This window comes from Hemitrygon akajei, chromosome 3 (assembly GCF_048418815.1).
Source record: "Hemitrygon akajei chromosome 3, sHemAka1.3, whole genome shotgun sequence".
Lineage (NCBI taxonomy): Eukaryota > Metazoa > Chordata > Chondrichthyes > Myliobatiformes > Dasyatidae > Hemitrygon > Hemitrygon akajei.
In genome coordinates this window covers 178429018-178447242 of record NC_133126.1, presented here as the reverse complement: position 1 = coordinate 178447242, position 18225 = coordinate 178429018, and the positions used below count along the sequence as shown (strand labels likewise).

General features: G+C 41.8%; 1 protein-coding gene across 15 annotated transcripts in view; it reads left to right on the top strand.

Annotated features, from left to right (window-relative positions):
• Nucleotides 1-18225, top strand: part of zbtb38 (zinc finger and BTB domain containing 38) — an 86457-nt gene that overhangs the window by 27562 nt on the left and 40670 nt on the right. For 7 of the 15 annotated variants that reach the window (XR_012098407.1, XR_012098408.1, XM_073041459.1 and 4 more), the window contains one exon: nt 8200-8305. The exons of 4 other annotated variants lie outside the window; for them this stretch is intronic. The gene's annotated coding sequence lies outside the window, so the exon portion shown is untranslated. Of the gene's footprint in view, nt 1-3116; nt 3154-3547; nt 3616-8199; nt 8306-8330; nt 8690-18225 lie in introns of those variants that run through there. 4 more of the 15 variants (XM_073041463.1, XM_073041462.1, XR_012098409.1 and 1 more) reach the window with 4 other exon arrangements.

Below are 18225 nucleotides of genomic sequence, written 5' to 3'. Positions count from 1 at the left end.
CTGTTCTCATTTTATTGTTGTCACTAGACTATCGTCCTGTCTTAGGGGGTTCGATTCTCTTCAATCACATGACTGCTTTGTCTCTCAGTGGGAGTAACAAGGGTCACTCATTGGTCAAAGATTAACAGTTTGAAATTTAGCAGTAGGCTCGGCAACATACGAAGCTCGGCTGGCAGATTTTTACTGTCAATTTTCTCCTGTGTGCACTGTTTTTGCAATCGGGTACGAATGTATTAACTGACCTTAATTGAGCATATGTGTCATAGCATTTCTCTTGCATATCCACTGTGGTTTAGAATTAAAATAGAGATGTTTGAAGTTTATTTTTTTAAAATATGCAATATATCAGTCAGAATTCCATTAAGGAGGGCACAGGCACAGTTAGAAGAGTCATATTCCTGGTTTCAATTCCAACTGATACCATCTGTATGGAATTTGTACTTCTCCATTACTGTATGCGTCTATCCCAGGTGCACCACCCTCCTTCCCTATTCCAAAGATGTATGCGTTGGTAAGTTAATTGGCCACAGTGAATAGCGCCTAGTGTGTGAGTGAGGGGCTTCTGTAGATTGCGATAGGATTGATATTAGAGAGTGCAGTTGAAGGACCTGTTTATGTGCTATGTCCCTCTATAAATCTGAGGCCATTGTTTGCAGTTTTCTGTTGCTTTCTTGTGACTTTTGAGAACTATTTGGCTTGCTTTGTTCATAAGTTTCTTTTCCAGTTACCCTGTATTTGCTGAAGAGAGATGCTGAGTCTTTGGGAACATGTGCTAGTCCTGAAGTTGCTGGTCAAGGTATGTTTGGTTAGGTTGACTTTTTCCTCACTATCGGCTCAGATATCGTGTGTGCCTGGCAAGGAGCAAGAGTCAATCGTAACAGGGCTTTGGCATCGGGGCAATGGCATTGGCAACCTTGATGAATAACAAGGTCAACTAGGTAAACTCTGATCAGTGAGATTTGAATCATGGAAACCTTAAGAAGGATATTGGATTTGGGAAGATGAATTTTAAATTTTGATATAGCAAAAGAGAGAGAAATACCGTAAGAGGGAGTGTGAGTAAAGAGATAAAGTGTTTAAAGGAAAAATGAAAATGTGACTTCTTTCAAGGTTGGGAATGAAAACAAATATCACAAGGAGGTGCCACTCTGCAGGCTCCATCGTGGTCGCAGCACAGGTTTAGTTGTTTTTTAGATCCTTATGAATGATTTTGGGGGACAGAGAGAAGAGTTTAAGGGCCAAATTGAGGTTTAGGAACAGGGTTGTGGGGGGTATGGAGGCCAGGCTGGAGTCTAAGCCTCTGATCCATATTCCAAGACCAGCAATGTGGACGTGAGATATCCGTGGTTGGATGTCAGGCAGGCGGACGAGTGCTGGTAGTCCATCCCACCCCATTTGTCAGTGGGTTTCAACATTGGAGTTCAACGTGGGCAGGAGGAAGAGCTCCGTGAATCAGCGAAACCGGAGGTTGGGCCTAGTGTCCGGTGATCGGCAGGTCCTGGGGTTGATGCCAAGGATGAAAGCCTGAGTGCTGAATCAGACGGCTGGAAGCTAAAGCCTGCTGGCCGGGACCCAGGTCTGTGAACCTTTGCAGGTCCACTGGAGAAACTGAAGACCCAACGCCTGCGAGTCTGAGTCCGCCGGAGGCCGAAGACCACCTGCCCTGAGATGGAGGAGTGCGTATGTCGTGGAGGGGAGGATCGAGGCTTGTTTCACTTTGGCTTGGTGTTTACTGTTTTCCTGTGTTCTGTGTTCTGCCGATTGTTGTGGGCTTGTTATGTTGGTGCCTGGAATGTGTAACGAGTGACCCTTGCGGTGTATGCTGCCCCCCTGCATACCCCTCGGGTGTGTAGGTTGTTAATGTAATTGACACATTTTACTCTGTTTCAATATACGTGTGATAAATAAATTTGAATCTTGAAGCTAAGCATTTGTCAAATAGGTAAGATTTTTTTTAGATGGCCATTCAGGGGAACATGACCTTCTTGACTCTCTCTTGTCCACGATTTTCTTAAAATTAATTTCTAACAATGGTGCGCTCTTCGATGAAAGGAGGCACCATTGTAATGGGTTTATTTCAGTGTCAAGGATTTTGATAGGTGGCTATTAATAAGTAATGTATCATTAGCCGAGTACACGTGCAGTTAACCACTGAACTTGACTTTTGACAGTAAGCTTAATGAACAATTAACATGAAAATTTATCAGACTTGTGGAGAGATCATGGGCTTTTTACACTGCTTTGTATAAATCAGAGGGTCTGCCTTCCGTGCTGCCTATTGTTAGGTGATTTGTGTTTTAATAGACCACACATCTTTCATTTCTTTTGTTATCCAGCGAATTCTAGCCATTATTCAATGTGTGTGACTAATGAGGGGCTGCGGTTAATAGAGCAACCAGGATGCAAGTGGAAGTCTTATCAAAGGAACCACAAGGTGGAACTCGAATGTCAAGGGTCAGTGTTGAGGAATTGCCAAATGGGCTGAGCCCAATTTTAACCGAGCAAGAAATGTTGCTAAAGTAGGCCCAACAGTCCTGACCGTGACTGTGTCAGCGTGTCTCTGGCCTCTGAGGAGAGCTGTATCTCACTTTGGATTTGCTGGGAGGGTAACCAGTGGGCATGAGCAGGCTGAGAAGTAGCTTTCAGTGTTTGAATCAACATCGCCGTGACACCCTGGGAAATAAATAGTTCCGTTCTGGAATGCCTGAAGCTGCTTTAATGGGGCAAACTCCAGCTCCTCCTATTCCCACAGGAAAGCTTAAACGACAAGGCATAACTTTTCTTCTTTCTTCTGCCATTTGAAATATACCACAAGTACTTTCATTTATAGTCTCTTCATCCAGTATTTTGTGTGTGTTGATATTCAAAGCAAATTATTATCAGATTATGTATACTACCCTGCGATCCATAAATGCAAGCGACTCTGCTGGAGATCCAGAGTAACACACACACAAGCTGGAGGAACTCAGCAGGTCAGACAGCATCTACGGAAATGTGGTGAACTAGATCAGTCAGACAGGTATATCTAGTTCACCACAGGAAATGAATAAACAGTCGACATTTTGGACCTTGATTCCTTGTCAGCACTCCTTGTAGGTGTGCTCAATAGTGCTGAGGACTTTTCCTGAGATGGACCGGGCTGTATCTTATGCTGTAATGTATTTCCATAGTGTGAATTGGTCATGATTGATATACTATTTGCATTAATACAGAGGCTGCATTAGTTATAGCACAATCAGGAACACGGCTTTAAATCAGTGTGTTGAAGATAACTAAAACTTCTATATGTAAGGTTTCTTAGAAAGGTGACCACGTACTGTACATGTACTTCAGCTTGGATGTTGCATGGCCCTATAGCTTTTGCAGTGTTCTTGATAGTTCATGCGTGAATCTGACTGGCTTCTGTGATGGTAGGGATTTCAGGGGGATGGTCCACTTGTGTTAAAATGATGACTAATGCTTCTGCCCGAAAACAGCAGTTGGGCCTAATGACATCAAAGAGCCTTGATATAAATGTTTAACCAAGATCTCTGCCTATTTTCTGCAGAGTCTGGCGAGTGCTTTGAAAGACAAGTTAGAAACGTACCCTGTGGGTTCATTCTGAGCTAGCAGCAGGTGAGACCCTAAAGTGTTTATTTGAAGTATCAATTCGTTGGGTTTTGAAGTGTTTGTGGATTTTTTTTTGCATCATTGCAAAATCTTCAAAGGAAGATCTTTAAAGAGTCTTCTGCTTTTGAAGACAGTAACCTCAACTAAACAGCTGTGCCTGGGTTCACCACATATTGAGAATTTAGCCCGTGTTGTAAACCAGTTCCTAAAGGCAGCCAAACGTATATTGCATATTCCAAACAGCCAACTGCTTTTAAAATTGCCATCTTGGACACTTAGGTGCAGAAAGGTGTAATTCTGGCAGTTGATCTTCATAGAAGTATAAAATAACAGTAACTTGAATAAAGAAACACTGCTCCAGTCTTGGATGGTGCATGCATGGCATTGAAACAAAGGAGTTACAAAGGGAAAGGGGCAGCATGGTAGCATAGCAGTTAGTGCAGTCGTTTTACAGCGCCAGTGATTACTAATCAGGGTTCGATTCCTGCCACTGTCTGTAAGAGATATGTTCCCCTCATGATCGCGTGTGTGTTTCTTCCGGGTGTCTCTGGTTTCCTTACAGATTCCAAAGACTTGCGGTTAGGGTTAGTCGTGGGGCAATGTTCCCTCTAATTTGTAATGACCAGTGTGCACAAAAGTCTTGTGCTGCGCATTTTTTTTTGCACAGTAAAGATAACGTGCACGTGGAATTTTATATATAGAGGTATTCATTTTTAGCAGCCGGCAAATTCAAGACTTTGATCTCCTCTGGGTTTGATCATTTTTGCTCTCGTGCATCTGCGCTCGCACAAAACACGTAATGAAGGATTTTCTCGCCAAAGCTTTTGCACACTGTCCACATGTGATTTGCTTGTTAAATGATGCTTTAAAAAGTCAAGTTTCCAAATATCACTTACATCGCAACAATACACACAGGTAACACCAGTTTCTTTATTGTACGTAAATATTTCTCGGCACTGCACGTTCCTGAACTCATGAGCTTTCGATGTAGCAGTTTCTACTGTTTCATTAAGCTATTCCGCTTTAAAGAACAAACAGTTCTCTTGCACTTCACACCCTTTGCTTCTTCGGAATTTTACATAGTACATCAATCACTTTTTCAATAAAAGCAGTATAAATAAGCCAGTTCTAAGATCTGCAGACAAATCATCACAAACTCCATGTTGTCAACACTATCTGCATCAGAAACCAGAAAAGGAAATGTGATTGTGTACGATTGTGAAATATACTTAACATCCCAACGAGGTAGAGGGTGTCAAGCTTTTGTGCGCAGTTTAAATTCCTTTGTGTGCTAGTAGCAAAAGATGTGTGACGCACACGTGCACACCTTGGAGGGAATTTTAGTTGTGGGTATGCTATGTTGTCGCCAGAAGTGTAACAGCACTTGTGGGCTGCCCCCAGCACAATCTTTGGACTGTGTTGGTTGTTGACACGAAAACGACACATTTCACTGTATGTTTCAATGGATGTCTTACAAATAATAAAGCTAATCTATATTTTTCAATTCCACTTGCACGAAAAGTTAGTAAATAAATGTAACAATTCATATGGAATATACATAGACCAGTTCAGTTTCTAACTTTTTCTGATTATATTAGCCCCACTACTTACTTATTTCTCTGTTTATTGAGATACAGCATAGAACAGGCCCTTTGAGCTGTACTGCCCAGCAATCCCCTGATTTAACCCTAGCCTAATCACAGGACAATTTACAATGACCAGTTAACCTGCCAATTGGTGCACCTTTGGGCTGCAGCAGGAAACTGGAGCACCCAGAGGAAACACGCACGGTCACGGGGAGAAAATACATACTCCTTACAGGCAGCAGCAGGAATTGAACCCTGGTCACCTGTACTCTAAAGCGTTGTGCTAACCATTAGAATATTGATTTGCAAAGATCTGCATTAATTCATTTAAATGCCATTCTGTCTCTTTGAGCTAGGTTAAGGCCTGCCTTTTATTTGGTGGTAAAATTACCTAATATCTATTTCAATGATGTTTCAGAGCCTTTGTGAAAAGTGCTCACTCGCCTAGAAATTAGAGTGAAGTCTCTTATTTTAGTGTGAAAACCACTTCAACCAGTGTGAACACTTGAGTTTTGTGATAATTCATACTCACCTAGTTCGTTGAGTGTCTAGATGAAAGACAACCTAAATTGGTCTGATTGGGCGATAAACGACATTGACTTTTTAAATTTGTAACCTAATCTTTATAAAATGTTGCCTGTTTTTCTGTAAAGTGCATTTTGAAATGTAGCTGTACTGATTACTGTACTCAGAAGTGCAGAATATCACAAAGTACATATTAGATTTGATATATTCATTTTTATAAGAGCAAATACAAGTTAAGAAAATAGATTGGTAAGATTCTGTCCAAATGTAAAGTTTTTAGTCTGAAGCTTTACTGGAGGTCTGGGTACTTTCTCTTCCCAACTTTGGATAGACTTCACACTTCAACCTTACTGAATTACTGCCGTTTTTAAATATACTCTTCCATTTTGCAAATTTAAACTTTTTTATACTGGAGCTGAGCTTTCAATTTTGGAAAAACGTTTCCAAATGAAGATTTTTAATCCCTTCTTACTTAGACGTGTGAGAGCAGTGCGGGCTGACCCCTTGGGTAATAAAAGAAGTGCACATGGGAAACACTCAACAGGTCTGTGGGAAAAGAATGTTTTGTACTGAAGACCTTTCATCAGAACTGGGAAAGAGAAAGGAAGTTAGTTTCAAGTTGCAGAGAAGCTAAGAGGTGGGTTGCAAGATAATTCATGTTGATAAGTTACTATGGGGCAGTTATAGAGAAGAGAAAATGTGTATATTGTGTGTGGGGAGGGGGTTTGTTGGGCTATGAGATAAGTGGAGTTAGCTAGTGAGAATACAAAGGGACATGCAAAAATGTAAAATCCAGGACTGTAGAATGGGTAAAGAAGGTCAGGGTGTGCTAATGGGTGGAGGAAGAGAGAGAATGGATCACAGATGGAAGACTTGTAGCAAAATTCACCAGTTCTGATACAGGCAGTGTAAGTGAATTACCCTAAGTCCTTGAACCAGATACTTAGTCCAGGAGGCTGCAGATCCTTGTGCTGGCTCTCATTATTTCCCATCTTTGCTCTTCTGTCCATAGTCTTCCACTATAATGATACCCAGTCCAAGTTTTGGGAACAACACCATCACTTCCATTTATTTTCCCAATTCAATGTAAATTTATCATCAAAGTACATAACTGTCACCGTATACTACCTTGAAATTCAGTTTCTTGCAGGCATTTACAGAAGGATGAAGAAATACAATAGTATTTATGAAAACTGTACATTTACAAAGACTGACAACTTGCAAAAGAAGACAAATCGTGCAACAATTAATAAATGCCTAACACTGAGAATGAGAGTAGTGGAGTCCTTTAAAGTGAGTTAATAGGTTATGGAATCAGTTCAGAATTGAGTTGAGTGAAGTTATCCACACTGGTTCAGGAGCCCGATGGTTATATGGTAATAACTGTACCTGAACCTGCTGGTGCGGGACCTCAGGCTCCTGAGCCTCCTTCCCGAAGGCAGCAGCAGCCAGAAGAGAGGACGAGATGGGTGGTGGGGGTCCTTGATGATGGATGCTGGTTTCTTGTGTCAACACTTCTTGTAAATGTGCTCACTGGGGAGGGCTTTACCTGGGCAGTTAGGCACATTTTTCCCTTTCAGTAATAGTATTGATTTCTACATTTTGTAACTCGAATTCATTTTTTCTCTTCCCAAGTCCTGATGAAGGGTCTTTGGACTGAAATTTTAACACTGTTTCTCCTTCATCGGATTCTGACTGACCTCTGTGTTTCAGCACTTTCTGGTTCATCTTCAACTTCCAGCATCTGCAGTGACATATAGGGGATTGTAACTTTAGATAACAACAGCTGTGCTTAGTTAAAAACTGAAATAAGGAAAAAGAAATATTTACATTTTATATTATAAAATTCCTTTAACGATTCATCCGGGACTTTACTAGCAATGAGATGCTTTAAAATTGACTGCATAACAGGAAGCACAATACCTAATTTTGTATTTTGTAAGCTCCTGCAAACAGCATCATAACGATGACCAAGTAACTGGATTTTTTAAAAAATAATGTTAATTGAGGGATGAATTTTGGTGAGTACATTAGTTGTCTTCAAAATGGTGCAGGGAGTCTTTAATGGCTATCTGGGCGGGTTCAGTACCAGACCAGAGTATCAGTTTATGGAGAAAATGTCCATAAGAGATTGATTTAAAAATGAAGTTGATCGCCACCTGCCTGATGTTTGGGGAAGAAAAAATAGAGAACAGTGAGAATCATTGCATGTCTAAACGAAACAGGTCACTTTTTCACTGCTTTATTTACCCGAGATTTCCAGATCTTCAACAGTTTCTTATCAGTAAGTATAACGTCTGAGCCAAATGAACGCAGTCTCAGAAATCCCAGCCAAGTTGTCAAGGTCATAACCTAGATACAATGAGCTGGGAGAATCTGAGAGGAAACAAAACACTGCTACTCTATCTGGAGTGTTTCAGTTCCTGTGTCATTGAAGACAGAAGTTAAGGCTTCAACGTATCCTTTCTGTTTGTTTCAGAGTTAAAATTCTTCACTGAGATTGAAGATTAAGTTTGTCAGAAGATCAAATACTTAAAATGATTGCTGATTAAGAAGAGAATTCTGGCACTGCATGCATCATCCAGGTTAGTTAAAGACTAAATAGAAATTTTATTTGAAATCAGAGTTATAATATTTTTGCCATAAGCTGCCAAGATTTGTCAAAAAAAAAACACAAAAAAGGTTCAGAAACTGGAGGGAAGTGGTTGAATTCCGAGAATACAATCCTTGAGCCTATACTGTACCAATTAGATGTTTTGAGCATGTGACTTGTACATGGGAACTGAAATTTAAATGAGCCCGAATGCAAATGTTTCACACATCAGAAGATACAAATGATCCAAGAGGGAACAGACATCAGACCGGAGATCCTAGTCAGCTCACACAAACTTCCCAGAAGAATACAAAGCACAAAAAAAATCCCTTGCACTCTTAATTCATGAGCTTGAGGCTCGTCTAGCTCAATAGCGGTAAGCTGATATGTTTTGCTATTTTTAAATATATATAAATGTATGTGGCTTGTAGAAGTATTCAGCCCCCAACAGTTTGTTCACATAAATGAGGATTACAACCAGGCATGTTGATCAATTTAACTGAGAATCACATGCTCCTTTTTTCACAGTAGAGACCAAAAAACAGGAAAAACTGTAAAGCATGAAAAACTAAAAATTCAAAAGCTGAAATGTCAGCAGTTCAAAAGTATTCATCCCTCTTTGCTCAGTACTTAGTTGAACTTCCTCTCGCAGCTACTACAGCCAGTAGTCTTTTAGGATAAGTGTCTATTTGCTTTGCACAACGTGATAGAGCAAGGTTTGCCCATTCCTCCTTGCAAAATTGCCATTTGCTGGGTCAGGATAGTTGGGGGAGACACAGTGGACAGCAGTCTTGAAGTCTTGCCAAAGATGTTTGATCAGGTTAAGGTCAGGACTCTGACAAGGCTACTCAGGGATATCAATGTTCTTCATTTGAAGCCACTCCATGGTTGCTCTGGCAGTGTGCTTTAGGCTGTTGCCCTGTTGAAAGACAAACTTCCTCTTCAGTTTAAGCTTTCTGGTAGAGTCTAGCAGGTTTTTATCCAAGATCTCTCCGTAGTTAGCAACATTCACCTTCCCATCAATCCTGACCAGATTTCCAGTGCCTGCTGCTGAAAAGCGTTCCCATAGCATGATGCTACCTCCACCATACTTTACAGTGGGGACGGTGTTACCTGGCTGATGTGCAGTATTAGATTTATGCCACATGTACCACTTAGCATTGAGGCCAAAAAGTTTCATTTTAGTCTCAACTGACCACGACCTATTCCACATCTTTACAGTGTCTTCTGAGTGATACTTTGCAAAGTCTTATGGGCAAGGATATGCTTTTTCTTTAGCTGGGGCTCCGTTCTTGCCACTCTTCCATAAATACCCTTTTTATACAAGGCCTTGGAGATTGTGGAGCCATGAACTTAATCTCCAGTTGCTGCCACTGACTTCTGCTGCTCACTCAGAGTGACTGTTGGTATCACAGTAGTCTCTCTATGAAGTACCAGTCTTCTCTGGCAACTAAGTTAAGAGGGGGTGGCCTGACCTAAACAGTGTGGATGTGGTTTCACCTTGAACTGCACCGAGCTCCAAGCTTTGTTCAGTGCCCTTGAGATGGTCTTCTCCCCTTCCCCAGATTTGTGCTTCTCTATTATCATTGCTCTGACTTGCCTTGAATGTTATTTTGTCTTAATTTTGGTTTGATCTATTGAAAATCTACCATACTGTTGGGGGAGGGGGGAGAAGGAGAGGGAGAGATTCAATTTAATTTATGAATAAATTGAAAATCGATGATCCTCTAATTTTCGACATCAACAAATTGGGTGAGTTGGCAAGACCTGGCCAACAATACAGTGCAATACAGTAACAATACAGTGCAATACAGTAACAATACAGTGCAATACAGTATTGCACCTGAGGAAAGTTAACGTAATAATGACAAAGGTGATCAACGCCTTATCAGCCTCACAATTTTGGTTTTTAACTTTCAGTAAATTGTTAACAGGTTTTGGAATTTTCCTTTTGATTTTTTACATGATGCACAATGTTTTGCAGATTAGCTCAAATATCCTATTTCAATACATTCATCATCATTATGCACCGTGTCATATGACTTTGGCGATCATGGTCTTTCCATGACCATGATTGGTTTTGGCAAACTTTTCTACAGAAGTGGTTTGCCATTGCCATCTTCTGGGCAGTGTCCTTTACAAGATGGGTGACCCCAGCTATTATCGATACTCTTCAGAGATTGTCTGGCGTCAGTGGTCGCATAACCAGGACTTGTGATAAGCACCGGCTGCTCATACGACTGTCTACCACCTGCTCCCATGGCTTCACGTGACCGTGATCGGTTGGGGGGGGGTGCTATCCAATTATATAATATAAAATATATTATATTATATTAAATTATATATACATGTATTATGTTGTAATCAATAGACTATTGCTAACTAATTATCTTGGAGACTAATTTTGCACATTATAATCCTTTTTTTAATGAGTTTAGTTATTCAAGAATATCCATCGTCATTACTTAACTTTAATGTTCAACAACAAGATGGTTCTAATCACCCAATCGTACAATAAGTTAAATAAAGGAATAACCACATTATTAACAATTAGGGAGAAGAGTGTAACTCCTTCCGTCAGATTGGACCTTGTAGGAGTAAGTACTAACATAATCATAACCAGTCTTTATAAGGTATTTACAGGTACGCTGAGCAGGGTTTGCCGGGTGCATATGGCCACATCAAAGGTCTGTGATACCTCCAATCATAACTTTCCCATAGATTTATATCAGCAAGCTTTATTCCATTGATAAAGTTAATTAAATTATATATACTCTAATAAATGTCATGAAGATTCTAAACCAGACCATATCTTACTCAACTTTGGGGAAAAGGCATTGCTAATGAGGCCATTTTGTATTCAGCCTGAGAAAATGGAGCCATACCAGCTTTTGAACGAGTGCAGTCTGTGAGGTGAGGAATATTTTGTCTTAACGTGGTCTAGACCAGGGGTTCCCAACCTCTTATGCCACAGGCCCCCTACCATTAGACAAGGGGTCGGTGGACGCCAGGTTGGGAGCCCCTAGCAGTTTGACCAGCATTCCAATATATTCACAAGTCTGTAAAGTGGGTGCCTCAAAGGAAACAGATGCATTTACCATTTCTGACGCAGAAAGCCCTTTCGCCCATCGCTTCTATGCCAATTGCTACTCACCTTTATCCCACCTTTCAGCCAGGTCCTTGACTCTGACCTTCCTGGCTCTTCAAGGTGAGGAGGGTTTCTGCATTTACCACCTTTCAGGCAGCGAGTTCCAAATTCGTCCCACTCTTTGGGTTTATCACTCTTAATCAGAACCAGCAGGATTATTACTAACAGGTATTGCAAAGTTTATTGTTTTGTGACAGTTTTACAGTGCAATACGTAACATTTATCATAAATTGCAGTAAGAGTATATTTTAAAATTAAATAGTGCCAAAAAGAGAGCAACATAGTGAGATAGTGTTCATGGACCATTCAGAAATCTGACGGCGGAGAGGAAGAAGCTGTTCCTAAATGCTGAGTGTGAACCTTCAGGCTCGTGTATCTCCTCCCTGATAGTGGTAATCAGAAGAGGGTAAGTCCCAGGTGGAAAGGATCCTTGATAATGCTGCCTTCTTGAGAGTTATAAGGAAAGAGTTTAAGAGTTCTTGGGTGGTGAAGGTCCTTAATGACGCATCCTGCCTTCTTGAGGCATTGTCTTTTGAAGATGGTCTTGATGGTGGGGAGGTTTCGTGCCCACGGTGGAACTGGCTGAGTCTCCAATGCTACTAGCTTTTTCCAGTCGTGGGCCTCGGTGCCTCCACAATCGATGGTGATGCCACCGGTCAGAATGCTCTCCATCGTGCATCTGTAGAAATTCACTGGCGTTTTTGGCAATGTGCCAAGACTCCTCGACATCCTAATGAAACTTAATCCTATCTTCATATGAGTAGTCACTGTTGTATTGTACAAGTGATCTTTGTTTCCTGTTAAGGTAGACATTGGCTGCCTGTTCTTTGAAGAACTATTGAAGTGTTGCAATTATGAAGGGATTTGCGAGTTAGAACTAGAAATTGAAGTACTTTCACTGGGCTGAACTATTTAATCTTTGTTTTCTTTCCCCATATTTTCCTCAGAGATCTTAATAGAAAACAAACTTAATCTGCCTTAAGCTTTTTTAATTGGGTTGTGGGGAGGGTGGATGACCTTGTAGGTGGAAAATGCGACATGTTTATAAAAGCAGGTCTCTCCCTTTTTATCATTTTCTTTACCTTCAATGTAAGAAGCACAACACTGTCCCTGTAATGTAACTGGCACCACCTAGTGGGGGAAAGTGTCAAAATACTAATATAAATGTACCTGCTCAAATGTGTGAGTGGAATTGCCTACAATATTTAAAACTTCCTTTTGTACTATAAGGCAAATTATATCAGATATCCATAAAGTAAATTTTAATGAAGAGTTGCTGAATTATATGGTTGGCATGAAAACAGCTTGAATAAGGTTAATTGTCTGAGAATTTCGGTTGGAAATATTTTTCTGGAAGTTGGCCAAAGAAATTTCTAGTGGGACCACTTCATCACAGAATTGAAAGTGCATCAATGTGGTGACTGGGAAAGATAATTCCATATTATGCAAGCCAAATGGAAGGTTTCAACAGTTAGTGCTCCCAAAATTTCTAGGTGGGAATATTTTTTGTGTGTCAAAGCCACCATCTATTAATTACTTCCAGCAAAATATGAAATGCTTCCCCTTGTTGAGTCATGGTCATAGAACACTACAGCAGAGAACCAGGCCCTTTGGCCCATCTAGTTTGTGCCGAACTAGTAACCTGCCTTGTCTCATCAACCTGCACCTAGACCATAACCCCTCCCATTCATGTACCTATTCAAACTTCTCCTAAATGTTGAAATAGATCCTGCATTCACCACTGCCACTGGCAGCTCATTCCACACTCTCAGCCTCTGAGTGAAGAAATTACTCCCCTCGTGTTCCCCTTCAGCATTTCACCTTTCACCCTTGACCTTTAGGTTTTGTGAACAAAACATATGAGAGTCATTTCATGTGCTTAACAAAGCCTTGGCCCTTTACTCCCACTATGAACAAAGCAAAAGCAGTCACCTTAAACTAATGTCATTATGTCAGACAGTCTCTTAAAGTGAATGCAACAACTCAATGGTGGTGTTTGTGAATTATGTAGAACAGTTTCCATTATGAGCAATGTGTATCATCTAGCACCCCAACTCATGAGCCCACACAGGCACCTCCCCCCCCCCCCCCCACCACAGAATACACCAAAACCAACATGGGATGGAGCTCGTATAAGTTGTCCAGCCCGGGTCCTATGTGCCTTGATTGGAGTAACAGCAGGTACCTCTGACTCATCCAGGGATGTGCTGACAAGCACGTGGACATGTTGCGATTCAAGGGGTACCATCCAGGTATTGCTGGGCCAGGTTAAGGCGACCTACAGAAATACATTGAGGTTTACCCTTCCCTATCTACAATAAAAGTCTTTCGCCCTGTTCCAAAACACAGAATGGGCCATCATAAGGAAGCGCTGATGTACATCATGGCGGACAAAAACAAACAAGGTAGAACATAGGTCAATTAAAAATCAAGAGTGCTGTACGCCATGATGGGAGGTAGGAATAGGTGTAAAAACAAAATTGAGCTTACTAAGGAAGGCAGAACATAGCTGACCAGGCGGTTGTGGTGTAGAGAATAAAATCACCCGGCCCCTATGTTGTCTGCCCATCCACCAACCCGGCCGTGAAGAACTGCAGCTCCTCCTTTAGAGCTGATCTGAGGCCCAGCAGGCCCGACGGGAGATTATCATACCAACGATCATCTGTCAGGGAGGCCCTCAGAGCAGCCTTTAAGAAACGGTGAAGCCACTCCCACAGGCAACAGTCTCTGGGTGAGGTGAAATTTAATGCCGAGGTTCTGGGACCGCAGTCAGAAGAAATATCAGATGGGATACCGAACCGAGCGACCTGGTGTCCACAGTCATTCTCGATGATAGAGGGATAACCTCTGCCAGCTGGTGGTGTTACAGTCCACCATGGTAAGGAGATGTGTGAAACTGTGGGAGGAACGGAAATGGGACCAACCAGATCCACATTGACGTAGTCAAACAATCGCTCAGGGACCTCGAAAGATGCTGATAAGGCCCGATTGTGACAGTTAATTTTTGCCCACTGACTCACAATACAAGCTGCGCTCCAGTCTCACACTTCCTTCCTAAAGCCGTGCCATGCAAGTATTACAGCAACCAGTTTCTGTGAAGCCTTCTCACCCAGATGCAAGAGGCTGTGAATGGGGTTTAAAACAGCATGTCTCCAGTTTGCAGGTACTGTGGGGCGAGGGTAACCAGTTGAGACATAGCACAGGAGCGAAACTCCTGCGTTCCCGACCTTGACATCAGACAACCACAGGCCTGTGACTGCTGTCTCGTCAGCCTAGACTTCAGGGTGGGTCGCTTGAGTGCCTGCGTAACACAGGAAGTGTCACCCTGAAAGGCTGTCCATAATGAACAACAGATGATCCTGGCAGTTGGCACCCACAGTGTTCACAGGCCTCTGATGCCCCGATGCGCTGGCAATCATGGCAAAAACACGGGCCCGGTGTTGTCGGCTCCAAGCCAGACAGCATGAGTTTGCTGGAGGCTCTGCTGTCTGGGCTTATTGAGACAGAGAAAGAAAGAAGAATGGCGCATTTCTGCCTGGCTGAGTGTAGACCATTGGCCATTTTAGCAAGCGGCCTATAGTCTTTCACTGGTGTATTAGCAAGGCCTGTGAGAATTTGATCAGACATTTTGTGCACAGAGTTCTCTTAAAAATACAAAAGGATGGTGATTGCCCGGAGAGAGAGCATGCGGTCCATTAGTTCTGAAGGTCTAGTGTCAGCCAGGCTGGGCAAAGGGAGCATCTGCCTGGCAGGCTCAAATCTAGTCTCAAAATCAGTAATAGGTGAGTATTAAGACTGACGTATTTATCACATGCAGGTGGGTCTTCCAGTTGACTTGCCCCTCTGGCGACAGTGGAGCCTCTTGGCACTGCCACAATGTGGTAACATTTGGTGATTTCTCACAGCTTCTGCCTGTACAAACCACATGGTAGTGGCTGCTCCCGAAATTCCAGCAGCTTCAAACCGTCTGCGTTGGTCAACGTGTCACTAAGTAACTATGGAATTGTCTGTGGGTCACCAGTGTAGGATGTCGTGAATAAAAACATGCGAGAGTTGTTCTATGTGCTTAACAAAAACTGCAGCCCTCTACGTCCATTATGAACAAACCCAAATCAGTCGCCTTACACGACGTAGTTACGTCAAACACTGTCTCTTAAATTGAACGCAACAGTGACGGTGTTTGTGCATTATGTAGAACAGTTTCTATTATGAACCATATGTGTCATCTGTCGCTCATTACGTTATCGTACAAAACCATGATCTCCAGTTCTAGTCTCACCCAACCTCTGTGGAAAAAGCCTGCTTGTGTTTACCATAACTATACCCCTCATAATTTTTTATAGCTCTATCAAATCTCCTCTCATTCTTCAATGCTCGGGGAATAAAGTCCCAACCTATTCAACCTTTCCCTATAACTCAGGTTCTTGAAATGTATCAATTGCAAAGAGAATTGGAAGAAAAGCATTTGGGTACAAAAAAAGGGTAAAATCACTTTGTTTAGGCGTAAGGCATTGGCTCACTTGGTCTGAAGTAAGTGCCACTTCCTGTCGGAATGTACAGTGAAATGAGAGCTCATCAGGACTTCGTCACCTATCATTGCCCCTGATATGCATCTCTTGCTCTGTCTCACATCACTGAATATATTGAAAGGTCTTGAAACATTTTGAAAATTTTCTTCCAATATCACAATAGTTTTGGCAACACAGATGTGAAAATAGCTCTAAACTCTTGCTGCATTTTTTTTTAAATAAACATGCTTGAAAGTGGTTTCAAATTTATACTATTAGCAATTGACTGGCAATGCTGGTGTATGAACATTGGAAATCTGAATAGAAGCCAGACAAGACTGATAATTTTGATCCAATACCTCAGCCAAATGATCTGTCTCGCAGCTGACTTTGATGGCTAGACAAAGCAATGGTTAATATTTAATGCAATTGTCAACATTCAGTGCTAAGACTGCTGCAGATATACATCTGACCGAAAGGTAGTTAACAATTTAGAACTACATCAGATAGGGTAGCATTTTAAATATTTGCCCATATTTATATTCTTTTGTTCTCCACTAGCAGTCTGGTCAAACCACTGTAAAGATCTTTGTTCTATGTATTCTCTGCTTAGATAATTTATATATCATTAAATAGTCTGAACTCTGAATTTTTCTCCTTGTGTGCGGGATGGAGTGACCTTGAAATGTAGCACTAAGTGGTACAGATAGAGCATATTGTGACTGTTACTAACAGATGTGGAAGTGTCAACACAGAGGTTTTAAACAAGAGGACATTTACTCTTTAAAGATATGAACTGCCAACAGAAGTGTTTGATTGAAATATCAAACAATTGAAAAGCCTGCTCTGCCTCTGTCTACCTGAAGGATTTTGGCAGCCGACGTTTTTTTAAAATCCTAAAAGGAAATGTTTTCCTGGCACCAGATCAATTTAGCTTTGAGACAGAGGGTTACAGAGTTGTACGGCATGGCAAAGGCCTTTCACACAGACCCCATTGCCTAACTGAGCTAGTGCCAGTGCCTGCATTTGACCCATATTCCTCTAAACCAGGGCGGGGGTTCCCAGACTGGGGTTCCTACCTATCAGTTAATGGTAGGGGTCCATGGCATTTTTTTTAAAAAAGGGTTGGGAGCCCCTGTTCTAAGCCTTTCCTATCATCTAGCTATCCAAATGTCTTTTAATGTTAAACATGAAATTCTGCAGATGCTGGAAATCAGAGAGACACTCACATACTCACACGCTCCTGATGAAGGGTCTTGGCCCAAAATGGCGACTATTTATTCCTCTCCGTAGGTGCTGCCTGACCTGCTGAGTTCCTTCAAGCATTTTGTGCGTCTTTTAAATGTTATAATTGTACCTGCCTCCAGCACTTCCTCTGGCTGTTCCATATACTCACTGAACTTGGTGTGGAGCAATCTTTTCCTTCTTATTTGAATCTATCCCCTCCAGCTATGGGGGAAAAACTTTATTTTATTGAGATATAGCTCTTCACAGACCCTTCTGGCCCTTTGAGCCACATCTCCCAATAACCCCCGATTTCACCCCAGCCTAATTGTGGGATAATTTACAATGACCAGTTAGCAAACCAACCTTTGGACTATGGGAGGAGAGTGGAGCACCCGGAGAAAACCCGTGGGGTTACGGAGAGAACGTACAGGCTATGCATCGTATCTATACCCCTCATGATTTTCTAAACCTCACTAAGATTATCCCTCAGTTTCCTATGCTCAAAGTCAAAACTAACCCATCCAGCCTCTCCTTATAGCCCATCAACCTCTCTCCAGTTCAATGCCATCCTTCCTGTAGCAGGATGAGCAGAACCTGTGCATTGTTGTATGCCATCAGTGATTTATATTTCCCATCAGTCCGAAGTCATAGAACACTACAACACAGAAGTAGGCCCTTTGGCCCATCTAGTCCATGCCAGCCAAGTCCCATTGACCTGCACCTCCATACCTTTCCCATTCATGTACATGTCCCAATTTCCTCTAAAAGTGGAAACTGATTGCACATCCAGCCCTTCCTATTAATACCTTTTCTCCAGGTAGATGACCAGAACTGCACACAATATTCCAAGTTAGACCTCACCAATATCTTATACAACTTCAACATCTCAACTACTGTATTCAATACTTTGATTTATGAAGTGGTAAGCAAGGGAATCACTCGTAAATGGGAGAAAAAAATTCTCTTCATTGTCACACTCTGCTGTGTATTAACTGAGACCTTAACACTGATGGTGCAGATCACAGGACA